We start from the raw sequence: 27,390 nt of genomic DNA, 5'->3' as shown, positions 1-27,390 counted from the left end.
AGAGTGTCATGGACATATATACACTACCAAATGTAAAATAGATAGCTAGTGGGAAGCAGCCGCATAGCACAGGGAGATCAGCTCTGTGCTTTGTGACCACCTAGAGGGGTGGGATAGGGAGGGTGGGAGGGAGGGAGATGCAAGAGGGAAGAGATATGGGAACATATGTATATGTATAACTGATTCACTTTGTTATAAAGCAGAATCTAACACACCATTGTAAAGCAATTATACTTCAATAAAGATGTTAAAAAAAAAATGATGCTGACAATATAAATGATGGAAGTCAGAAGACAGTGGAAGTATACCTGGAAAACACTGGAAGAAAATAACTGTTAATTTATAATTCAATGCCCAACAAAAAACATTCTTTAAGAATGAAGGCAAAATAAAGACATTTTCATATAAACAAATATTGAGGGAATTTGTCAGCAGCAGACTCACCATAAAAGAAATAATAAAGTAAGTTATTCAAGTGGAAGGAAAATGATCCCAGATTGAAGCACCAGAGATCCAGGAAGTAATAAATAGCAAAAGCAAATATGTGAATAAATATATATAAATATTAACGTGATAAAACAGTAATAATTTACTTTGTGGAGATACTGTAGATTTAAGTCTACAAACTTAAATCTCTCACCTGACTCTCTGGCATTCCCCAGGCCTGACTGAGGAGGAAAAGGACTAGGTAAACTAATGAGCATGGGGCTAAAGGGCAGGAGCCTGCATTAAGCAGCTAAAGCATCTCAGTGGGATGGGAATCTATCTTTGTCCCTGTAACAAATTTGAAAGCGAAATACAGCAACTCTCAGCTATCTACTTGAAAAGGACACTGTGACGGCACAGATAAAACTACAGGAAACATGCATCATTCATTTAAATTATGAGTTCCAAACTCCTCAGCTAAGTATGTTACATGGGCTTTGGGTAAGTAGCAGATTAAATTTTCCTTCATTATTTTCCCTCTAGCATAGGGCAAATAATTGGTCATAGTGATAACAACAGAAACAGCAATAGTAATAAACAGCAGCAGCAAAAATAAAAAACAAAATGTTTTATATACACACACACACACAATTCTTACCCCAAACTAGAAAAAAGAAAAACCAAAAAGTAAGAAATCTGAACAATCCACAAATTGGTCCTTTTTGAACAGTGAACCAGGGATAGAGAGATAGGGAAGATTTAAACTCAGACCTTTTGGGCTGGGAAGCATAAAAAAAGGTATTTATTACATTTCCCTTTTCTATTATCTTGTTAGTCATATATTTTTATGTTACAGTGGTTTTCCTGAAAATCACAATATTCATTCTTACTGTACTTAAATCTAATATAAATGAGTACTTTTGCCACATCCCAAGAAACTCAAGGATGTTAGAACATTGTAAAACCATTTACTTTCATCCTGCCTTATTACTTTTGTGCTACTGTGGTCAGATATATATATCCCATTAGAGATATTTGCCCATTTTCCTATTGGGTTGCCTTTTTTTTTCCTTATTGATCTGTGAAAACTTTTTTATTTTTAATATTTTGGATATTAGTCCTTTTTTAGTTTTACATATTGCAAATATTTTCTCCCAATCTGTGCTTTCTTTTTTATAAAGCAGTTTTATTGAGGTATAAGTGACATACAATAAACTGCACATATTTAATGTGTACAATTTGATGAGTTCTGACATATCTATACACCTGTGAAACCATCACCACAATCAAGATACTGAACACCTGCCTCATCCCCAAAGTTCCTTCATGTCCCTGTGTAGTCCACGACCCCACATACAGCCCCATCTTCAGGCATCTACTGTTATGCTTTCTGTCTCTACAGGTAACTTTGCATTTCCTAAAATTTTATATGAAAGGAATCATACAATATGTACACTCTTCTCTGCCTGTCTTTTTTCACTCAGTATAATTATTTTGAGATTTATCCATGTTGTTACCTCATTACTTTTTACTGTTTTTCTGAGTAGTATCCCGTTATACAAACATACTAATGTATTTGCATGTTTATAGACATTTGGTTTGTTAATACTTGGTATTAGTGGTCTTTTTAACTTTATTCATTCTAGTGGTTGTGAAGTGGTATCTCATTATAGTTTACATTTCACTAATGACTGATGTTATTGAGCACCTTTTATTGGTCTGCTTATCAGCCAAAGTGTCTGCATCTTTTGCCCATTTTAAATTGGATTGTTTGCCTTCTTATTATTGAAGTATAAGAGTTCTTTACATATTCTGATACAACTCCTTTATCATATATTGTAGATGCATAGTGAATTTTTTTCCCAGTCTGTGACTTATCTTTCAAAGAAAGATTCTTTTCTTTTTCTTTTTCCTGCACATCCCAGCAGCAGCAAAGCATGTTTTGAGGGTTAGCTGAGTAAATCCCAGAACCTGAGCTCAATTGTTTACGCTATTATTTGAACAAGAATAACTACTCTTCTGCGTTTCCATCAGTGAAGTATTTATACAACATCTCCCTGATGTCAAATAAAATACTGCCTAGAACAGCACAAAAGGCCCTGAGTTCATTGTCATAAAGTTGTTGGCTTTATGATGTCAGCCTCTCAGAAGTAGCAAGGTTGTCATGTTGAAAATCTGCAACTGATTTAAAGTTCACGAGCTATCAGCTCTAATGAATAAACTGAGCTCATCCTCCAAAAGACAGTTTCAGAGACTATCAGAATGCAAAGACGGTCTTAACCTGCTACACTAAACTTGAGGCTGCTACTGATGCTTTTAGCTATTCAGGAAGCCTGTGTGAAAGTAATTCACTTTGTTACAGGGTCCTGCAAATGTTCATCTGCAACATCACTGATTTCATACCTGATCCGCATGATTGTCCTTTAAAATTTAGTCAGTGTCCAAAATGACCCTCCTAAATATTTGCTCTGGCATCAACTGCAATAATACAACAGTAGAAAGGAATCAGGGGAGACAGAGTGAAAGAGAGAGAGGTGAGAGGGAAGAACATCATCCTCTAAGACTGAGTTCCATAAGGGAGAACAAGATGACACTGGGGGGACTATCAAAAATTCTCAAGGAAAAAATGCACTTTAATGGGAGACAAAAATCCATTTTTCTGTAATAACGCTGAGGCAGGACAATAATGTGAAGTGTAATATTAACTAGCATGGTTTATCCTCCCTCCAGCCTTCCTTTGCTGGCACTCACTGCCCGCAGGATAGGCATCTATGAGCAAAAATGCAAATAGTGACAAAATAATTGATCTCTTGGCTTTTGAACTTTAAAAACCAAGGTCTATAGGGAGGGTGGGAGGGAGGGAGACACAAGAGGGAAGAGATATGGGGATATATGTATATGTATAGCTGATTCACTTTGTTATAAAGCAGAAACTAACACACCATTGTAAAGCAATTATACTCCAATAAAGATGTTAAAAAAAAAACAAAGACAAAACCAAGGTCTATGCCTAAAGAACAAAGTGAGATTTTCCCTCCCTACGTTCACCTCCTCTCTCTCCATGTACTCAAATGAGATAACAATTCTCTGAGCTGATATTCTCAGTCAAAGGAGAGTAAAGATCCATGATGACTAAATGCAGTTAGTGATCCTGCATTGGATCCTGAATTAGAGAGGGAAAAACATCTATAAAAGACACTGCTGGGGTGATTGGAAATTTTGGGATATAGATGTGTATTAGAAATATAAGTAAAAGCATTGTGTCAATCTTAAATTTCCAAATGTGATAAGGTAGAACAATGCCTGTTCTTGGGAGATACATGGTAATTCAGGGTTAAATGGCATCATGTAGGCAACTAACTCTTCATTGATTCAGGGGAAAAAAGTGTGTGTAAGAGAGAGAGAGAGAGTGTGTGTGTGTGTGTGTAGAGAGAGAGAGAGATAAAGCAAAATTAGACAAAAGGTAACCGTTGATGTGTCTAGATAAAATGTGCACAGATATTCATCATATTAGTCTTACAACTTTCCTGAAGGTTGAGGTTTTCAAAATTAACACGCTTTTTGAGATGGGAGAAAAGAGATGGAATCAGAAAGCAGAGCAAAATAGTGAGATGCTGATCAGGGGCTCTCAGCAAAGGGGTGTTTGTTGAGAAATGGAAAATGATACAATGCTCAGATGTGATAGGGAACCTGTACCCCACTTCCCTCCTGTATCCCTGGGAGGTAGTAGACTTGCTTGAAGGAATAAGGTAAACAGGGCTGTGTGGAGTGTTGAGGGCCAAGAGGGCTTAAGACAGCTAACCATGTTACCTAAGGCAGAGCAGAGTAGCTAAGCTTTGCATCATTTCTAGCGCTTCAGAGGGATCTGTAAATCGGCAGCAGTGGGCTCATCTCCCTGATGCCAAATGCTATCTGCCACTCCAAGAAGAAGGATGGAGAAAGAAACTCTTAACTTACTGATTTTAAATCTGGAAAGACTGAGTTTACCCACAAATGACTAATTTTAGGTTTTATGTCACTCAGTTTAATGGGGACTTAACATTGAGATGAGGGTCAGTGCTTAAAAAAAAAAAGCAGTGTTACATTTCTTCTACACCTGTGTTTCTGTGGCCTGAGATTCTATACACCCACAACAGCAGCATAACAAACAGATACCGACTGGATGTTCCTGACTTATTCCAAACCTTGGACACTGGTCATTTAATCTGGTTTCTGTTCCCAAGGATCCTCTGCAATCAGTATTAATGGACTGGGGCAAGAAGAGAACAGAAGGTGACTTCACATTTATGAATATCAAACAAATATGAGGACTCAGCTTTTTGCCTTCCAGAAGCCAATTCCTCTTCGGGGAAGTGCTTCTCTGTTAAAATGACAAACACTTTTAAAGTGACAAATACTTTTTAAAAGTAGCATGTGGAAAAGCTTTCTAAAATCAGAATCCGATTTTAGTGATCACAGTTGTTTCTCTAAGCTCAGGCAAGGCACTTTGTATACTCATTGAATTTTGGAAGAGTTTATAGTTACAATTATCAACTTAAATTGTGTTTTAAATGTCAGCCCTCTAAAAAAAACCCCAGAAATATTCCTTGTAGTCTGTGTCATTAAGCTAGATTTTTACTTGGCAGCACTCAAGGTGGGGATTCTTACGACATTAAGATAATAATCTCTTCTCTGCGGATTTTAGTACCTTGGGAATTCAAAGATCAAGTTGCTTAGAGACCCCATGGAATTTGCAGAAAAAGCAAACTCTGATCTTGACATCTGCAATTAACGTTTATCTTACTCTGAAAACTCAGTCTGCTGGCAGCTCAGCTGCTCTTCGGAGTTGAATAATACCCTTGCTACACCACATCCCACACACTTTCCATCCCGAGGGTGGGTGGGGCGCTTCAGGGCTCTCTACAGGCTCTTCTTTCTTAGGCACAGCGTCAAGCTCTTGCTCTTGTTATGTAGTGCTTGCAGCTGCCTAGGTTTCCTTTCAGTCAAGCTCCCTGCAGGTTTTCTGAGCAAGGCTAGTGCTGGTCTGGTTTCAATGCTTTTTATACTGGGGTCTCAGAACAATGTGTATGTATACCTAGAGCACAGGATCAGTTGAAGGTTGTGAAAATATCTGTATAAGATATTAGGTACTGAAATGTGAAAAGATCTGTATAATTCTGGCACAATTTAAAGAATTCTATCTTTTCCTCACTAACCCAGAGCATTGGCCACTCAGGCAAAACCAAGTTATATAAACCTGACCTATATGTGTACACACGCACACACACACAAATATGCATTTTATTGTGACTAAGGCACGTGCTAGTTCTAATTGCTCCAATTATTTCTTTCCACATATTTACATTGACTCTTTGGACTGAGGTGCACAAGTGCTTGGCTAACACATAAATCAACACCATCACCAAAATTGAAAACAGAGAATCATCTTCCATCTCACCCTTAAAAGACAATTTATTGACTTGGCTAAGCAGCCAGAGTAGTTAGACAGAGCATCATTCATTCCACAAATACTTATCGAACTCCTACTCTGGAACCTGACATCTTTGCTGAGTATGCCATGGTGAACAAGACAGAGTGGGTCCTGCTGCCTCTAATCTAACATGCTAGTTAGAAAAGAGAGAGAGCAACCTAAATGTCTATCAACAGATGAATGCATAAAGAAGATGTGGCACATATATACAATGGAATATTACTCAGCCATAAAAAGGAACAAAATTGAGTTATTTGCAGTGAGGTGTTTGGACCTAGAGTCTGTCATACAAGGTGAAGTAAGTCAGAAAGAGAAAAACAAATACTGTATGCTAATGCATATATATGGAAATTTAAAAAGCGGTACTGATGAACCTAGTGGCAGGGCAGGAATAAAGATGCAGACGTAGAGAACGGATTTGAGGACACAGGGCGGAAGGGGAAGCTGGGACGAAGTGAGAGTGTAGTCGGTGGTCAGTGTAGTGTACCAAATTTGGTACACTACCAAATGTAAAATAGACAGCTAGTGGGAAGCAGCCGCATAGCACAGGGAGATCAGCTCGGTGCTTTGTGACCACCTAGAGGGGTGGGATAGGGAGGGTGGGAGGGAGATGCAAGAGGGAGGGGATATGGGGATATATGCATACCTATAGCTGATTCACTCTGTTGTACAGCAGAAACTAACACACCATTGTAAAGCAATTATACTTCAATAAAGATGTGAAAAAAAATAGAGAGGGGAGAGAGACATCGAACAAGGAACAAAATCAACAAAATAACGGTCAGATGGTGATAAGTGCCTAGAAGAAACTGAACTGGAGTGAGATACCTTAGAGAGGCTGTGGGTCTGCCTCAGATTGAGGGATCGGGGAATGTTCCACTGGAGGTGACTTTTGAGCTGAGAGCTGACTCACAAGTGTTTAGGATATAGCTCTGTCTTCTGATTTTTTAGGGTCATTTTATGGCTTGGCCAGGAGGAAAAGATCTCCTTGGTACACATTCAAATGCAGTTATTAGAATAAACATCTTGTGGATAGGGTTCTATATTATGACCTCAGTGTCCACCTTCTTCCTTTTTAAGCTTCACTCTAAAATGATATTATACCACTGGAATCCACTTTGGAAATACAAGTGGCAAGTCCAGACCCATTAGCTGTGAGTGATACAGAAATCCCAAAAAGATGTTCCAGCAGAGGCTGTGCTGGCCTTTCAGACAAAAATAATGAGTTCATTGCTGTGCTGGCTGCCATAGGCTTGCACATCTCAGCCTCTATCAGTGACCAAAATCATCCAACAAAATGACTCTTTAAGTGCCTATGATGAAGAACAGCTACTAACACACCAGGCAAGCATTCTTCCATTCATATCTTCTGTGAATTCATCAGCCAGCCGTTCCCAAGCTCAGGGTAAAAAGCAGACATAGTTCTTGTCAGGCAGTTTATCTATTGAGATGCTGTAGGATGGTCATAGTCTATCATCCTGTACTTCATATACCTTATGACTTATGACTTAACAGTCAACAGAAATAGCCATCAGAAAGTGTCACCATGCAAAGTTCTAAAAACGATTTTAAAAATTAACCACTAGTCACATAACCTTATGCTAATCATTTACCCTCCCCAAATATTAATTTTTTGTATGTAAAAAGAAGAAATTTAACCAGATGATCTCTAATTCTAAGTAGGTTCTAATTTTAGTTCTAATTTTCATCTTTTAGGATTCCACTAAAATGATTCAAAAATATTTTTATGCAAGGTAAGATAGAAAACATTTTTTAAATGCAAGAAAGAATAATACCTGAGCATTCTGAGCACTGTGTCCATTGGGAATATGCTTGGTGCAACTAAAACAAGAGTCAACAGTGGCTTAAACAAATAAGGTGTTCTTTTTCCCACAAAGGAAGAAGTCTGGAGGTAGGCTTCCGCTGGGTTTGGTTCACCAGCACCATCTGTTAGGGTAAGACTCTCTCTTGATCTTTCCCTCACTTGTATCCTCAAGTTCACAAAATGGCTGCTACAACTGCAAAAAACAGACCCTCACAACCAGCTGAACAGCTCGGGAGAGAGAGGAGCAGTGCCAGTTAGGTTGGATCTTTCTACCAGGAAAACAAAGCTTTTGATAGAAGCTCATGCAGCAGCCAGCCCCATTGGTCTCATGTGTCACACGGCCAACTCTAGGTGCAAAGGTGTCTGCAAAAGTGAGTATCCAGCATCTCCAGCCTGCAGGGTGGAGACCCCTTCAATGGCTTTTGGGCCAGCCAAGTGCCCATGTCTATTATAATTATTTCAATATAACACCTTCATTTCCCTACGTATCTCCTTAATTACAGCTCCCAGGAGAGTAATAACAAGGGTTCCGCTAAAATATAGACATGGAACAAACATTAAACTATTGAATAATTGAAATTTAGGAAGGGGGGAAAACCAATACCATTTGAGTCAAACAGGAATGCCTCAACATTTATCAAAACAAATTATGGCTAAAAGTTGGTCAATTTTTTAAAACTGCCTTTTCTAACTGAAAAGAAATACAAGCTAATTGAACAAGAATCTCAGATTGTAAGGCATTATAAAAGAGAAAGTGGAAGTCACCTAAAAGTGACCCCTGATATAATAAATTTGGTATACGCCCTTTCAAACGTTCTTCTAAGCGTTCTACATATATTCTTCCTTCCTCACTCCATTCTTTCTGTTACTATGCCAGCTTCTTCTGAAATCTACTTTCCTCTACTGAATATATCCTTGTCTTCTTTCCACATAGTTGTTGTGTTACTTTCCACATGTAGGGGTTAAGAGTACAGACTCAGGCCAGACTGCCTGGGTGTCACCCTCAACTCTACCACTTACCAGCTGCATAACTTCGTGCAAGTAACTCGACCTCTTTGTGCCTCACTTTCCTCATCTTTAAAATGAGACAATAATACTATCTACACAGAGGATTGTTGTGAAAATTAAATGAGTTAATGCCTATAATGAACTTAGCACAGCATTAGGCAAATAGTAAGTGCTCAGTAAATGTCAGTTGTTTTTAATGTATGGAAATGTGTCAACTAATTTCATCATCCTGAATTGGTAGATATGTTGTTTTAAAATATTTGATTTTATAAATGGCCCATCCATTAATATCCTTGAAATACATCTTTGGACACATGTCCAATAATTTTCTAAGGATACATTCCATCAAATATAACTGCTGGGCCAAATGGTATCCACGTTTAAAATTTTGACACTCATTTCCAAGCTGCCCTTCAGAAAACTTGTTCCAGGCCATGTAGGAGCGCCTGTTTTCTGTGCACAAAACTGCCTGTTTCTCCATACCATTTCCAACACTGAATATTAATTTTTGCCAAACTGGTCAGGGAAAAATCTCATTACTCTTTAAATTTGTATTTCTTTGATCAGTAAAAAAGTTTAAAACTTAAAAATATTTTTAACCATTCATGTTCCTTTTGTTTGTTTAATGAATTACTTGATTGTATCCTTCAAGGCTTAACTGATTTTTTGTTGCAGGTGTTGGTTGGCCTATATGCTCTTTAAATTAAAGACTCCAGTGGAGAAAGTGATTCTGATAATTCTCCAAACATTTCTTTTTAAATTCTCAATGAATGCTACCAAAATTTTCTCAGTTTGAAAGAAATATGTAGTCAAAAGAAATTTTCAGCCTTTGTGAGATGTGTATCTCAGAAAAACCTATAAAAAGGGACATAGTGAAAAGATGGAGAACAAAAACAGGAAGAAAATTATTTTAAATGAGAATGAGTTATTAAATTATCTATTGGATTATTTTTTTAAAATATTTATTTATTTGGTTGTGCTGAGTCTTAGTTGCAGCAGGTGGGCTCCTTAGCTGTGGCTCACGGGCTCCTTAGTTGCAGCTCGCTGGCTTCTTAGTTGTGGCATGCGAACTCTTAGTTGCGGCATGCGAACTCTTAGTTGCAGCATGCATGTGGGATCTAGTTCCCTGACCAGGGATCGAACCCAGGTCCCCTGCATCGGGAGCGCAGAGTCTTATCCACTGCACCACCAGGGAAGTTCCTCTATTGGATTATTTTTAAAATTTTGATTATATTTTGATTTGTCCCAAATTGCCAGAGACAAAGGATGAAACTCTACTGTTTTACTAAGCGTTTTACTAAGTGTTCCTGTTGTACGTCTTTAGAGGGAATATATGTCACTTAAGGCAGCTTTTTCAAAACCCTTTCCTAGGGCCACTTGCCTCAGCATCAATTTGGAGAGCTTAGAGACTTGATTCTGGAGTTCAATTTCCATACTAATGATGAGAGTCTCTAAAGATAAAGACTGAATAGCTGAATCTTTTAAAAGCCCTCCCTAGGGGATTCTTACACACACAGCCAAGTCATGTGGAAGCATCGGCACATTGTACAGTGCCAACAGCATGTTAAAGGGCAGCTGCTGAGTTTCTGCTGAGGAGCTGTCAAGTTCTAGAACATTCTATCCAACAGAGCTCAGGCTAAAGGAAGGTCTGGGCTGGGAGTAGTTAGAATGTGCTTAAAGCTTTGAAAGGCTTTGAAACAAATCTGATTAAACCGAGCACTGGTCAAGAAGTTTTCATACTCTAAACCTGAAATCTAGCCAGAAACCCATATCAACAGTTCCTCCTCATTCATAAGTAGCTGCAACAGCAATAGCAATGGAAACAAATACCTGGCAAATAGTCATACACAGATTTTTTTGGCAGTTAGTGTTAACTATGCAGCCTGGGGATTGGATCTGCTCACCCAAGGTCAGAGTTTCTCAACTGTATCCATACATTGACTGATGTAAACAAACTTTTATTTGTGTGTGTGTGTGTGTGTGTGTGTGTGTGTGTATCGGAGGGGGGCTGTGTACCCACACATTTTTTTTCTATGGAAAAGTTCTATCAGATTCTCAAAAGAGACCATGAACCAATAAAGCTTGGATCAAGGATCAACATTCTTTGGATCTTAAGCTGGAATATCCAATTCAGCCACAGAAGGCTCATAGTTCGAATGAATATCATTAAATACTATTTCCACACTGACCCTAACACACTGACACACTTCCTCAGAGTTATAAAATGTTTCATGCCTTGTAAGTTCAGTCTCCTGATCTGGAGGGTAAAATCAATGTGTTTGTTATGTATGATGACCTGTGTTAGGCAATTTAAAAAACATGTCATTGTGTTAGGTATCTATAGCCGCATAATAAACCACCTCAAACTTAGTAGTGTTATTTACTTAAAATTTTGTAAGGTCAGCAACTTGGACTGGGCTCATCTGAACAATTCTTTTATCTAGGAATTACAAGGTGTGGGTTTGGAATCCCACAAAACATCACTTTTGCCACATTCATTAGTCAAGGCATGTCACAAAAGCAGAAATAGGCTCCACCTCCTAATGGGAGGAGTCACAATGTCACCTTACAAAGAAGTTGCACACAGAATTATTGCACCCACCCATCTTGCAAACAATCTACTGCACCTGCATGCTGAAGAACTTACGGTTAAAATAATATCATGTCTGTAATTTGTCAAAAAGTCTTAGAAAAAATTCATGGGGCAATAGTTGAAACAAAAAATAATCATTGTTAAAACTTGATGATGGGGCTTCCCTAGTGGTGCAGTGGATAAGAATCTGCCTGCCAATGCAGGGGACACAGGTTTGATCCCTGGTCCAGGAAGATCCCACATGTCACAGAGCAACTAAGCCCGTGCGCCACAACTACTGAGCCTGCGCTCTAGAGCCCACGAGTCACAACTACTGAAGACCGCATGCCTAGAGCCCGTGCTCCGCAACAAGAGAAGCCACCGCAATGAGAAGCCCGTGCACCACAATGAAGAGTACCCCCCGCTCGCCGCAACTAGAGAAAGCCTGCGTGCAGCAACGAAGACCCAACAAAGCCAAAAATAAATAAATAAAATAAAAAGTTTTTAAAAATTAAAAAAAAAAAAACTTGATGATTGGCATGTGGGGTTACAGTTGACGCTTGAACAATGTGGGGCTTGGGGCACCCACCCCTAGTGCAGTCGAAAATCTGTGTAAAACTTTACAGTCGGCCTTCTATATCCACAGTTCCACATCCTTGGATTCAACCAACCTCAGATCATGTAGTACTACAGCATGTATTTATTAAAAAAATTCCATGTATAAGTGAATCCTCACAGTTCAAACCCATGTTGTTCAAGGGTCCACTGTATTTACACTAGTCTAAAATTTCTTTTTGGTTCTTTCTTTGGATTTCCATCTCTCTGCTTACATTGGCCATCTGTTCTTGCATGCCATCTACTTTATCCATGAAAGCCCTTAGCATATTAATGATAGTTGTTTTAAATTCCCAGTCTGATCATTCCAACATCCCTACCATGTCTGATTCTGATGCTTGCTCTGTCTCTTCAAATTGTTAGGTGTGTTTTTTTGTTTCTTTTACTTTTAGTATGCCTTGTAATTTTTTCCTGATAGCCAGACATGATATAGCAGGTAAAAGATACTGCTGTAAATAGGCCTTTTGTAATATGGTGGTGAGGTGTGAGGGGAGGGGAAATGCACTACAGTCCTATGATCAGGTTTCAGTCTTTTAGCGAGCCTATGTCTCTGCACTGTAAACTTGACAAATGTTTCTGCATTTTTTTCTCCCCACTTAGGTGGGACAAAGTGGCTAGAGTAGGCTGGAGTTGAGTATTTCTCATCCCCAGGTTAGTTAGGCTCTGATAATACCCCAGCAGGTTAGGTGCTGGTTAGGCTCTGGTTAACTAGTTTCTCCTGAGGGCAGGCCTTGTTAAAGAAGAACAGTGCTCTGGCATATTTCAAAATGGTTCCTCTCTCCCCCGCTGCTGGAAGCACGAGGGGATTTTTCTCTGATATTTACTATGGGAACCTGGTTGAGCTCCTGGTGATAAATCTCAAAATATTTTGGTTCCCCCCCGATTCCTGGGTACCCTGGGAGGTTTTAACTCTCAGACCTGTCCACACTGAGCCTCCAGCAATTCATCAGTTACAGACCTGCTTGTGAGTCTCTGCTCCAAAAAGCCGTGCCTCCATGTATTCACCTGTCTGTCTCTCCAATCTTGGACGCAACAGTTTGTCCTATGGCCTACCCTCTCTTACAGATCCAAGAAGAGCTGCTAATTTTTCAGTTTGTTCAGCTTTTTACTTGTTGTTAGGATAGAGTGCGACTTCTAAGCTCCTTACATTTGCAACTGGAAACTGAAGTCACAACAGTCTCTATTTTTGTGTGTGTTTGCAATTTTTCAAGTAAAAAGGTTAAAATTAAATTAACAAAACACATGCTGTCAATTAATCCTTATAATAATTCTCTTCTCCACTCATATATGGGGACACTGAGATAGGGACCAGTCACATGACTGGCCTTTGCAAAGGTGACACATTTAGCCATGATGGCTAATATTTATTAAAGACATACAACATGGCAGCACCTGTCCAATCACATTGCATATCATATCCCCTTGATCATCAAACACTATGCACCAGGTGGTGTTATTATCTCCATTCTGAGATGAGAAACACCAAGAGGTCGCCCGGTGTCACAGAATAAGCAGAGAAAGCAGACTATGGATCCATGAAGTGTGGCGCCAAAGCCTCCACTCTTAGACCACTCCCTAACCAAGAAGTAAAGCTGAGATTAGAATGAAGGTTTGCCTTTCTCTAGTGGCAGGACTTACCCATTCTACGGTGGCAGGCGGGGACTTTTGGAGCTGGGTGCTTCCCTAGTCATGTGCTTTCAGTCCATTGCCTGTCCAAGTTTCTTCCTCCTAAATTTGCACATTATATTGACAATTAATACCCCATACTCAATCAGGGATAGGACTAAATTGCACAATCTATTTCCCACTGGGTTTTCTATATCTTCTACTAAGAAATATAATGTACCTTAAGTGCTTTAAACTATAAAGAGGAAAAGTCTACTCATTCTCCAACTTAACTGGCATTTTAAAACAACGACTATTTGAAAAGTTATTTTTAAAGACTTTCAAAGGAAGCCAAAACTTGTGGCAAAGTTCCCCTTTGAAATTTTCCTCATCAACATCCTCAACTGTAAATGTCCTTTAGTTTACACCTGCACCATCGCAGGGTGAGAAGCAAAAAGACTCATGAGGGAGGGGGATTTTGACTATGAAAGTTTGTTTCCAGGAATAACCTGAGGAGAAGTGCATGGAGCAGCCTAGGATTTTTGAATTACTCTTCCTTCTATACTGAGGTGCTCTTTGTCACCTTTAAGCACTCCCCTGTCTGTGTCAGAGCCTCAGCTACTCAGCCTGAAGCCATGGTTTATTACTCCCGGCTCTGAGGAAGTGAGAAGGTATAATTTACCAAAATACTTAGTGGAGAAACAGGAGGGAGGGGATTTCATACCTATGTCATGTGAAATGTCACTGGGCCTTGCCTGAAGGGATCTTCCAACTCCATCAGCAGCAGGAGTGCCACATCCCAGCTGTAACAGGAAAGTATATAGATGCAGATTAAGGAGAGGTAGGGTGTGTGTGTGTGTGTGTGTGTGTGTGTGTGTGTGTGTGTGTGTTTTCATACTGATTTAGAAGTTAAAAGAGGTCATGACTTATCTAGAAACATACCAAAATTTAAAAAAGAGAGTGGTCCCTCTAAGAGTGAACTGCTGATACAAAAAGTTGATGCAATACTTTACTGAGATTCAGAATTAAAATTGTTTCTCTGGGGTCCTAAAATATCTTTCTGTAAATGGGCTTGTGTCCCTTCCAAAATGAAGGGAAAGTAAGTAAAACAGTGCTTGACTCACAGACACAAAACATTGGATCTACTTGTGACAGTATTCCCCCAAGCACCCCAGCTTTGCAGAAAGGACATTAAAGGACTGAGGGCATTAACTGATTCATTGACACTGAGCTACGCAATGTTCTCCGATGCTTCACCTTCTTAAGAAATCGAAATACTGAGATTAAGGAGCATGAGAAAGTAGAGTGAACCATATTTTAAAACTTAATATTTTCAAAATAGAGAGGAGGGCAGAGAAGAGAGACAGAGGTAAGCTCCTTACAGATAGGCTCCTTAATCACCCAGGTCGCAAACTCAGTCAATTACAGTATCACATAACACAGTCAAATATTTAATGAAAACACAGTGGGAACTTGACCTCCAATACTCATAGGTGCATTGTATGTATCAGGTTTCCCAGAAACAGGAGTAGTAAAAACAGATTATTTATAAAGAAGTATATCCTCTCTCCTTCCAAGTAAACTCTTCCCCTGGTAACCACGCAGCTGTTGCAGTAGCCTTTGGGAGAGGGGTCGGGTGCTTTCCTTTAAGTTCCGTAACACTAGACAAAGGTAAATCAAAATTCAAATTCTTCTCAGCTTTCATAATTTCTGAGAAAAAAAAAGTCCATCCCAGAAGACTGGCCTAAGTCGATTAGCCAGATACTGTGAGGGGATCATAACGAAGGAGCTGGAACTGCTGGATTTTTAATTTTAACGTCAGTGTTAATCAGCCCGGAATGCGCCCTAGGTCGCAGTCCTCAGCACATGTCCCTTGCAATCACGGCCACCAGACATTTTTCTTTCACTGTGGGAAAGTGTCAAATCCTTTCTCTTTGGGTACGTATTTGAGTCACAGGAAACGGTCTTTACATTCCACTCACAGGAATGAATGAGGTGTGAGAACATTTTAATTTCACATAAATGCTTCATGTCTTTATCAGAATGGATTTGCTTTTGTTACTTTTATATAACTGTTTAAAAATTCTAACAATTATAAAAGTGATACAGATTCATTATGGAAAATTTGGAACACACGTAAGGAAGAAAAGAAATGGGAGAAGCCACCTAAAATCATGCAAAGACAACGACTGGTAGCATTTCCTGTTGTTTGGAAGCCTTTTAATTAAAATATGAATTATAAATTTTTCATTATTAAAGGTTATCTTCATATTTTTAAGATAAGTACCTGTGAAATGAGTTATCATTGCATCATACATGATTCTGATCATTATAAATATATAGTTACGGCAAAGTTCTTATAATTTTTGTTGTAAATAATGCTTATTGCAGTAAACAATAAGCAACAATGAAAACTGAGAAATAAACCTGAAACTATCTATATAATTTTAGAGTCAATTAAGGATAATATAAATAACACTGGCCTTCATTAAAATCAAAAGAAATGGGTTTGGGTCTCAGCTCTGCCAGCATATAGTGTGATTAAGAATAGGTTGCTTTAAGCCAAACCTGTGGTAACTCTACTTGGAAACTCCGAGTATTTCCTGTAATTACCCAGCTGAGATTTTGTATTGTTGATATAAGGGACCACTTTACTCTTCCTCCCTAAATAGAAGACAGTGAGCGCCTAGTGCACAAAAGGGGCTCTTTGAGAAAAAGGCTCATAGCAGATTTGTCTCATCAAGAATTCTAGCCAGGTCTTAGCTAAATGAAAAAGCAAGAAAGAGGTGCACGGGACAAAAAGGAGTGCTTCTCTTCACTACCACCCACTCTCTGGGGATCAGATGTTAACAGATGTTAGTCTCAAATGCACCAGGGAGTGGGTAGAGGGGAGTGGGAAGGGGTGATTCAAAACTCTTGAGAAGAAACAGAGGCTCACCCTCCCCCGCAAAAAAGAATAGGTTGCTTAACCACTCTTAGGTTCAGTTTTTTATCTGTAAAATGAAGGGGTTGAATTTTATCCCTAAAGTCCATTCTTGTGTTAAAGTTTTCTGAATTAGGTGATTAGAATCAACAGTTGAGCATTTCTTTGCTAGATTTGACCTGTGCAAACAACCACCTCTGATAGGCAAATTACTAATTTCTGTTTTCTATTCATAGACGAGTTCATCCAGATGATCACTTTAATTCTCCATCAGTGAAAACACAGCCAAAGAAGAAAATCAACTTGAGTTATTCTGTTACTCACAAATTCATTCACGCTCTAAGAAGACTAAATTGAAATAGGGCAGAAATGACGTTTAAAACTGCAGTACAGCCTTTTTCCCTCTCAGCTGGGTGATCTCATATTTGGAGAAACACAGAGTAGAAAGGCATGGTGGCTGGCAGCAGCCTTGCTGGAGGAATACCTGAGCAGAGGAAGCTGCCCTAGCATCCTGCCACCCCAACCTCCTTCAGTAGCCCTTCTGAACACTTCAGACAGGAAGACTCCAGGAATCTGTCCAGTGAGAGCTGTGTGGCTGACACAGTCTTGGTGCTCCGTCCAGGTGTCAGGCCTGAGCCTCTGAGGTGGGAGAGCCAAGTTCAGGACATTGGTCCACCAGAGACCTCCCGGCCCCACGTAATATCAAACGGCAAAGTTCCCCAGAGATCTCCATCTCAACGATAAGACTCAGCTCCACTCAACGACCAGCAAGCTCCAGTGCTGGACACCCCGTGCCAAACAACTAGCAAGACAGGAACACAAGCCCACCCACTGGCACACAGGCTGCCTAAAATCATAATAAGTTCACAGACACCCCAAAACACACCACCAGATGCAGTCTTGCCCACCAGAAAACAAGATCCAGCCTCATCCACCAGAACACAGGCATCAGTCCCCTCTACCAGGAAGCCTACACAACCCATGGAACAACCCTCACTCACTGGGGGCAGACACCAAAAACAACGGGAACTACGAACGTGCAGCCTGCAAAAAGGAGACCCCAAACACAGTAAGTTAAGCAAAATGAGAAGACAGAGAAATATGCAGCAGATGAAGGAGCAAGGTAAAAACCCACCAGACCAAACAAATGAAGAGGAAATAGGCAGTCTACCTGAAAAAGAATTCAGAGTAATGATAGTAAAGATGATCCAAAATCTTGGAAATACAATGGAGAAAATACAAGAAACGTTTAACAAGGACCTAGAAGAACTGAAGAGCAAACAAACAATGATGAACAACACAATAAATGAAATCAAAAATTCTCTACAAGGAATCAAGAGCAGAATAACTGAGGCAGAAGAACGGATAAGTGACCTGGAAGGTAAAATAGTGGAAATAACTACCACAGAGCAGAATAAAGAAAAAAGAATGAAAAGAATGGAGGACAGTCTCAGAGACCTCTAGGACAACATTAAACTCACGAACATTTGAATTATAGGGGTCCCAGAAGAAGAAGAGAAAAAGAAAGGGACTGAGAAAATATTTGAAGGGATTATAGCTGAAAACTTCCCTAATATGGGAAAGGAAATAGTCAATCAAGTCCAGGAAGCACAGAATCTCATACAGGATAAATCCAAGGAGAAACACGCCAAGGCACATATTAATCAAACCATCAAAAATTAAATACAAAGAAAAAATATTAAAAGCATCAAGGGAAAAGCAACAAATAACATACAAGGTAATCTCCATAAGGTTAACAGCTGATCTTTCAGCAGAAACTCTGCAAGCCAGAAGGGAGTGGCAGGACATATTTAAAGTGATGAAAGGGAAAAACCTACAACCAAGAAGACTCTACCCAGCAAGGAACTCATTCAGATTTGATAGAGAAAGTAAAACCTTTACAGACAAGCAAAAGTTAAGATAATTCAGCACCAACAAACCAGCTTTACAACAAATGCCAAAGGAACTTCTCTAGGCAGGAAACACAAGAGAAGGAAAAGACCTACAATAACAAACCCAAAACAATTAAGAAAATGGTACTAGGAACATACATATCGATAATTACCTTAAATGTAAATGGATTAAATGCTCCAACCAAAAGACATAGACTGGCTGAATGGATACAAAACAAGACCCATGTATATGCTGTCTACAAGAGACCCACTTCAGACCTAGGGACACTGAAAGTGAGAGACTGAAAGTCTCAGACACTCAGACACTGAAAGTCTCAGACCTAGAGACTGAACGTGAGGAGATGGAGAAAGATATTCCATGCAAATGGAAGTCAAAAGAAAGCTGGAGTAGCAATTCTCATATCAGACAAAATAGACTTTAAAATAAACACTATTACAAGAACAAAGAAGGACACTACATAATGATCAAGGGATCAATCCAAGAAGAAGATATAACAATTGTAAATGTTTATGCACTCAACATAGGAGCACCTCAATACATAAGGCAAATGCAAACAGCCATAAAAGAGGAAATCGACAGTAACACAATCATAGTAGGGAACTTTAACACCCCACTTTCACCAATGGACAGATCAGCCAAAATGAAAATAAATAAGGCAACACAAGCTTTAAATAACACATTAAACAAGATGAATTTAATTGATATTTATAGGACATTTCATCCAAAAACAGCAGAATACACTTTCTCTTCAAATGCTCATGGAACACTCTACAGGATAGATCACATCTTGGGTCACAAATCAAGCTTTGGTAAATTTAAGAACACTGAAATCGTGTCAAGTATCATTTCTGACCACAGCGTTATAAGACTAGATCTCAGTTACAGGAAAAAAACTGTGAAAAATACAAACACTTGGAGGCTAAACAATACACTATGAAATAACCAAAAGATAACTGAAGAAATCAAAGAGGAAATCAAAAAATACCTAGAAACAACTGACAATGAAAACACAACAGCCCAAAACCTATGGGTTGCAGCAAAAGCAGTTCTAAGAGGGAAGTTTATAGCAATATAATCCTACCTCAACAAACAAGAAAAATCTCAAATAAACAACCTAACCTTACACCTAAAGCAATTAGAGAAAGAAGAACAAAAAAACCCCGAAGTTAGCAGAAGGAAAGAAATCATAAAGATGAGATCAGAAATAAATGAAAAAGAAATGAAGGAAACGATAGCAAAGATCAATGAAACTAAAAGCTGGTTCTTTGAGAAGATAAACAAAATTGATAGACCATTAGCTGGACTCATCAAGAACAAAAGGGAGAAGACTCAAATCAACAGAATTAGAAATGAAAAAGGAGAAGTAACAACTGACACTGCAGAAATACAAAGGATCATGAGAGACTACTACAAGCAATATATGCCAATAAAATGCATAACCTGGAAGAAATGGACAAATTCGTAGAAATGCACAACCTTCCGAGACTGAACCAGGAAGAAATAGAAAATATAAACAGTCTATCACAAGCACTGAAATTGAAACTGTGTTCAAAATCTTCCTACAAACAAGAGCTCAGAACCAGCTGGCTTCACAGGCGAATTCTATCAAACATTTAGAGAAGAGGTAACACCTATCCCTCTCAAACTCTTCCAAAATATGGCAGAGGGAGGAACACTCCCAAACTCATTCTACGAGGCCACCATCACCCTGATACCAAAACCAGACAAAGATGTCACAAAAAAAGAAAACTACAGGCCAATATCACTGATGAACATAGTTGCGAAATTCCTCAACAAAATACTAGCAAACAGAATCCAGCAGCACATTAAACGGATCATACACCATGATCAAGTGGGGTTTATCCCAGGAATGCAAGGATTCTTCAATATACACAAATCAATCAATGTGATACATCATACTAACAAATTGAAGGATAAAACACATATGATCATCTCAATAGATGCAGAAAAAGCTTTCAACAAAATTCAACATCCATTTATGATAAAAACTCTCCAGAAAGTAGGCACAGAGGGAACTTACTTCAACATAATAAAGGCCATATATGACAATCCCACAGCCAACATCATTCTCAATGGTGAAAAACTGAAACCATTTCCACTAAGATCAGGAACAAGACAAGGTTGCCCACTCTCACCACTATTATTCAACATAGTTTTGGAAGTTTTAGCCACAGCAATCAGAGATGAAAAAGAAATAAAAGGAATCCAAATCGGAAAAGAAGAAGTAAAACTGCCACTGTTTGCAGATGACATGATACTATACATAGAGAATCCTAAAGATGCTACCACAGAACTACTAGAGCTAATCAATGAATTTGCTAAAGTAGCAGGATACAAAATGAATGCACAGAAATCTCTTGCATTCCTATACAATAATGATGAAAAATCTGAAAGAGAAATTAAGGAAACACTCCCATTCACCACTGCAACAAAAAGAATAAAATACCTAGGAATAAACCTACCTAAGGAGACAAAAGACCTGTTTGCAGAAAACTATAAGACACTGATGAAAGAAATTAAAGATGATACAAACAGATGGAGAGATATAGCATGTTCTTGGATTGGAAGAATCAACATTGTGAAAATGACTATACTACCCAAAGCAATCTACAGATTCAATGCAACCCCTATCAAACTACCAATGGCATTTTTCACAGAACTAGAAAAAAAAATTTCACAATTTGTATGGAAACACAAAAGACCCCAAATAGCCAAAGCAATCTTGAGAAAGAAAAAAGGAGCTGGAGGAATCAGGCTCCTGGACTTCAGACTATACTACAAAGCTACAGTAATCAAGACAGTATGTTACTGGCACAAAAACAGAAATATAGATCAATGGAACAGGAGAGAAAGCCCAGAGATAAACTCACGCACATATGGTCACCTTATCTTTGATAAAGGAGGCAAGAATATACAATGGAGAAAAGATAGCCTGTTCAGTAAGTGGTACTAGGAAAACTGGACAGCTACATGGAAAAGAATGAAATTAGAACACTCCCTAACACCATACACAAAAATAAACTCAAAATGGATTATAGACCTAAATGTAAGGCCAGACACTATCAAACTCTTAGAGGAAAACAGGCAGAACACTCTATGACATAAATCACAGCAAGATCCTTTTTGATGCACCTCTTAGAGAAATGGAAATAAAAACAAAAATAAACAAATGGGACCTAATGAAACTTAAAAGCTCTTGCACAACAAAGGAAACCATAAACAAGACGAAAAGACAACCCTCAGAATGGGAGAAAATATTTGCAAATGAAACAATGGACAAAGGATTAATCTCCAAAATATACAAGCAGGCCATGCAGCTCAGTATCAGAAAAACAAACAACCCAATCCAAAAATGGGCAGAAGACCTAAATAGACATTTCTCCAAAGAAGATATACAGATTGCCAAGAAACACATGAAAGGATGCTCAACATCACTTATCATTAGAGAAATGCAAATCAAAACTACAGTGAGGTATCACCTCACACCGGTCAGAATGGCCATCATCAAAAGGTCTACAGACAATAAATGCTGGAGAGTGTGCAGAAAAGGGAACCCTCTTGCACTGTTGGTGGGAATGTAAACTGATACAGCCACTATGGAGAACAGTATGGAGGTTTCTTAAAAAACTAAAAATAGAACTACCATATGACCCAGCAATCCCACTACTGGGCATATACCCTGAGAAAACCATAATTCAAAAAGAGTCATGTACCACAATGTTCATTGCAGCTCTATTTACAATAGCCAGGACATGGAAGCAACCTAAGTGTCCATCAACAGATGAACGGATAAAGAAGATGTGGCACATATATACAATGGACTATTACTCAGCCATAAAAAGAAACGAAAGTGAGTTATTTGTAGTGAGGTGGATGGACCTAGAGTCTGCCATACAGAATGAAGTAAGTCAGAAAGAGAAAAACAAATACCGTATGCTAACACATATATAAGGAATCTAAAAAAGAAAATGGTTCTGAAGAACCTAGGGGCAGGACAGGAATAAATACACAGACGTAGAGAATGGACTTGAGGACACTGGGAGAGGGAAGGATAAGCTGGGAAGAAGTGAGTGTCACTGACATACATACACTACCAAATGTAAAGTAGATAGCTAGTGGGAAGCAGCTGCATAGCACAGGGAGATCAGCTCAGTGCTTTGTGACCACCTAGAGGGGTGGCATAGGGAGGATGGGAGGGAGACTCAAGAGGGAGGGATATGGGGATATATGTATACATATAGATAAATCACTTTGTTATACAGCAGAATCTAACAGAACAATGTAAAGCAATTATACTCCAATAAAGATGTTAAAAAACAAAAACAAAAACTGCAGTACAGTCAAGTTCTTTCCTCAAGCAAAGTATCAGTTAATCTGTAACAATATTAAGAACTCCATTTGTAGAAAAGAGAAGAATCACAGAATAAGCTTGGAGGACACTGGAGCAACGGTATAATCTAGTCTTGCCTCATATCATGGATGGCAAACTCAAATGCATATAGGGACCATACAAACAGGTAATATAAATGTCTCCTTATATCTGTCCCATTTCACTGAATGAATAAACCCAATGATACAGTGACAGGGGCTGTGGAGAACTGGAAAACGCGTGCTCAGAAAAAGACAAAGATCCACCAGATTGTTGGCAGGAGGAATGTGAGCATAGTATAGCCATATCTTCTGATTTTTCAAGAAAAGCTAGCAATCCAGATGTGTGTGTGTGTGTGTGTGTGTGTAAATTTCCAAATTTCTAATTTTGGCTCAAAGTTCCTTTTTGTTTTTTGGGTTTTTTTCCCCTGAACTGTGTGGGCCAAACAGTACAACTGTGGGCCACCAATTTGCAAACCTCCTGCTTGTATAGAAAAATTGACTCCCTCCATATTCTGGAATGTATGCTGCATAGACATACTACTGAAGCATTCAGGCAAAAAGTGGAAGACCAAGCCAACCATCTGGGGAAGAGAGAGCTTCATCTGTATTGTCCTAAAAGATGCTCAACATTTAAATCCAAGGAGATCCATTTTGGAAGTATTTCCTCCAAACAGCTATGTGTTTCCTCACTTATGAATAAACTAGCTGATGATGATTGGACATACAGCTCTTTGGTTTTCAGCTTTTTAGTCTAACAGAGTTAGTATCCTAAAATGTAAATTAATCCCTTTTACATGAACTTGGGAAAAAGTCTTATCATCAGTGTATGCAATTTACTTGAATTCAATTTGAACAATAAAATTATCCCAAATCCTCCGAGCCCCACCCCTTCCCTTACCTCCAACCACAAGAAAGGAGCATTATGCAAAGAAATATTCCACTGCTTTGCTGATGTGGCTAACATTAGAACACTTGCCCCTCCCTCTCATTCCTATAAAACATCTGCGCAAAGTGGGCCCAGCTGGCTTGCAAATATATTTCCATGATGCAGGCCAGCTTTCAGCCCCTTTCTATCACCCTTTGTCTTTTGTCTCCTTTCGGCCAGCGTGCATTTCCCTTTTAAACATCTAATACTTAGTGAAAAAAATCATTGTTAACAGGTTAAAAGTTAATGTGCTTCACCTGTTTCACCTCCTGCCATTAGTAAGCTTGGACCGGCAAAGGAGGATTTGACATATTACTTGTTGGCCTATCTCCTCCACAGAGGAAATTATGAGGCGTGCTCAAGAGTTGTTCATCAAAATGTCAGGCTCAAATTTGGTAAAGTCGTTATAACACCTGCTTTCTGGGAATTCTCATGAAATCTCACTCCTCACTTTGTACAGAGTCTGCTATTGGCCAAGAAATACACCCACCCATGACTTTTATTTACAGTTCAAGGCCTACTTGGGGATGGTGGGGAGGGAGGAAATTTCAGAAATCAGCTAGTGGTGAACGGTCCTAGAGGATGACGCTGAAAGGCATCCAGACTGCTTGGGAAGCCTCTTGAGATTACGGGGTTCTTGCAAGACTGCCAGGGACTTCTGAACTTTCCATCAGTTCAGACTCAGTAAGCTAAGAGAAGAGTTTCACCAGGAAACTATCTCAACTCCAGCCAAGGCAGCAAGCATCTGATATTCAGGTAGATTAAAAAGAAATAAGATGCAAAAAAAAAGAAAAAGTAAAAGAGAAAGAAAAAAAGCAAGTCTGAAGTACTTGAAAGTCATAGAAAAGGCTCAAAATAGCAATCCTTTTGAGAGTGAAGAACTAGGTTCCTTCAACCAAAGCATATACTCAATATTCAGGTCCTCACCTCTTGCTATATTCTATCTTCTTGCACAATAACACCCCACCTCTCCTATACTCCTCCCCCGCTGATTACCCAACGACACTCTAAGTAAAAGGGAAATGTGGGTCTTCCTGGCTCAGTGGGGGATCTTAAATAGTTTTTAATTCCCAAATTGCTCATGCCTTTTTATCTACCACTTCTGCAACTAGAAGGGTGGCCATAAACCCTGAAGATTAAAATGATGGAACTCTCCCCAAATTCAGCTGCTAATTTTTCCAAGAATTAGCCATGCTCTCCCACCAATTAACACTGCTAGATGTAGCAAATAAAAATACAGGACACCAGTTAAATTAGAATTTCAGGAGACAGTAAATCTTTTTTATTATACATCCCAAATACCACATGAACATACTTGTACTAAAAAATTATTCACTGTTTAGCTGAAATAAAATTTAACTGTCTATCCTGTATTTTATCGGGTAATCTACTACCAACGGATTCAGGAAAATGGTTGGACTTTAGAGCCTGGTGAATTGAAGAAGAATATTCATTCAACAAAGCTAGTGAATAGCAATTTTAAAATGTAGAAAGCTCTTAACTGCAAGAAAAAGGCTAAAGGACCCACCTTATCCTACCTTTTTATATGATCAGCTAGCCCAGTGGTTCTCCACCATGGCTGTACGTTAGTCACTGGGGGAACAGCTAAACATTTCTCATGTTTACACCCTGCCCCAGACCAAATGGATCAGAGTGGAATATTTTAAGATGTCTTGTGATTCTAATGAGAGTCAGATTGAGAACGACTGAGCTAAAGAAGCAATGGAGAAAAGCTGAAGTGTGGCAGAGAGTGTGACTGTTTTAACCCAGGTTCCCAAACTTTACTGCATATTGCATTCTCCCTGGGGATCTTTAAAAACCACTGATGCCCAACAGTCACTCCTAGGCATTTCAATTCCATTAGTGTTGGGTACAGACTAGGCATCAGGAGTTATAAAAGCTTCTCAGTTGTTTTAATGTACAACAAAGTTTGGAGACCACTCTTTGAAACTTATATACCTCTATATCTTAGGATGGAAGCAGTACTAATTACTTTTGTGGGAGTAGGAATGAAATCAAACCTTCCAATCATATTTAAGAATAAATTAGATGTTACTTTTTCAACCTATTTTTCCCATGTTGGCTGGGAGATTTAAACCCTACGAATAGTACGCTGTTTTCAAGAGCTTAACTCTGCCTGTTTATAGGATGCCTATTAATCCCTTTGCCAGGAGTTTTATAGGTGGAAGGAGGACAGTCGCCCAGGATCCTTTCGTAACTCCCTGGCTTCAGTCATATATAATAATAATGATTAAGTGCCAGTGTGATTAAGAAGCCATACTTCTTCTGTACATAAAGATTTGCTCTATGCACAAACTGATGGATTGGCGTGGAGGGAAGAGTGTGATGCCAACCTCCAGACTAATTTGCAAAAAGGAAAAAAAGTAATCTGGGTCTTGCTATATTCAAATATGGTCAAAAGGGACATGTATTCCTCTGATCTTTCTTACAAATTGCTAAGCTCACACTGATCCCTGAAACTGTTAGTCTTCCAACATTTAAAAGGTTACTCACCCCCAAGAGATTATTCAGCCCTGATCTGACAGAAAGTGCAAGAGCATTGCTTTTTAGTGCCAAAAGCCAACAGACCTGAATTCCAAAGAAGCATGCTTTGTGGGAGGATATGGGCCTTACCCCAGCTGGTGGGGTAATCTGAGAGCCAAGGGAAGACATGACTGTCAGAGAGGACACCTGATGAGTTCCAGAACTCGAACTTAGGGGAAGTATTTCACAAGACTAACCAATTTATCAAAAGTAGCCAAATACTGCCAGCATGCAGTGCATCATGGGGGAGTAGATGGGGTTCACTTGTGATGAAGCCAGAGTCTGCGCATCCTGCCTGATAACAAGAGGCAAGTAAATGGTAACACAATGATTAATACAAAGAAAGGATCACATCTAATATCAGGGCTGCCCAAAGTTTTATCACCATGATAGGAAAAAAGGGAGCTTTTACCGTCTGCATAAGGTATATAAAGCCTGCAAAACACTTTCTCATGTCTCATATTTTGAGAGAACTTTGAAAACATAAGATTATCTTTTAAATACACATAACTAACATTTCTTATTACTGTGCTTTTGAGTGTTCTTACATAGCTGATTATTACATAATCAAAGGACTTTAAGGATTACTGGAAATGTCCACTCTTTTTAATATTTTCTATTTTTGGAAAATTAATAGGACGACATGTGCCAGATTTGTTTTGCAGGAAATAGATAAACCTGTCCAAGACATAACAAAATATTAGGAAAACATGAGTTTTAAAACTTTAAGTTCATCGAGGGTGGCTCTTCCTTTAAGAGAACTTACTACATGAAAGTCTGTATTTACACAAAAGTGAACATTTACTTTAGCCGAGGAGTCTTTGCTTTGCAGGCCTCTCCAATAAGGTTATTTTATATACCAAGTTCCCTGGTACAATTTAAAATGCTTGAATTACAGAAATTATATCAATACATAAATTCTGAATGAAGAAATATTGGTTCAAAATGAGGGATACAAATCATCACAGGTGAATGAAGCAATAAAAATCTCAGAGGGTATCAAGTACCCTAAACTATTAATTCAGTGTACTGTCTCTGTGACATGTAATTTGTTTCATGTAAACTGATTAATAAATTTTTAGCATTTTTCATTGAGGATTAAGAATAGCATTGTTTTTCACAAGTTACTTGACTTTGATGTTTCAAAGAGAGTTTATAGATTCCCCATATA

At 38.8% G+C, this 27,390-nt stretch overlaps 1 long non-coding RNA gene across 1 annotated transcript in view; it reads right to left on the bottom strand.

The window, feature by feature from the left end:
* Nucleotides 1-4,244: 4,244 nt before the first annotated feature.
* The window catches only part of LOC309658265, a 28,481-nt gene continuing 5,335 nt past the window's right edge, over nucleotides 4,245-27,390 (bottom strand). Inside the window, exon 3 of the long non-coding RNA XR_014262157.1 lies at nucleotides 4,245-14,324. This is a non-coding gene — a long non-coding RNA (uncharacterized lncRNA). The remainder of the gene's footprint in view (nucleotides 14,325-27,390) is intronic.

Source organism: Balaenoptera physalus (genome assembly GCF_965194825.1).
Source record: "Balaenoptera physalus genome assembly, chromosome: 3".
In the NCBI taxonomy this organism is placed as follows: Eukaryota; Metazoa; Chordata; class Mammalia; order Artiodactyla; family Balaenopteridae; genus Balaenoptera; species Balaenoptera physalus.
The sequence above is the reverse complement of the archived record's forward strand: the minus strand, read 5'-3'. Positions and strand labels throughout refer to the sequence as shown.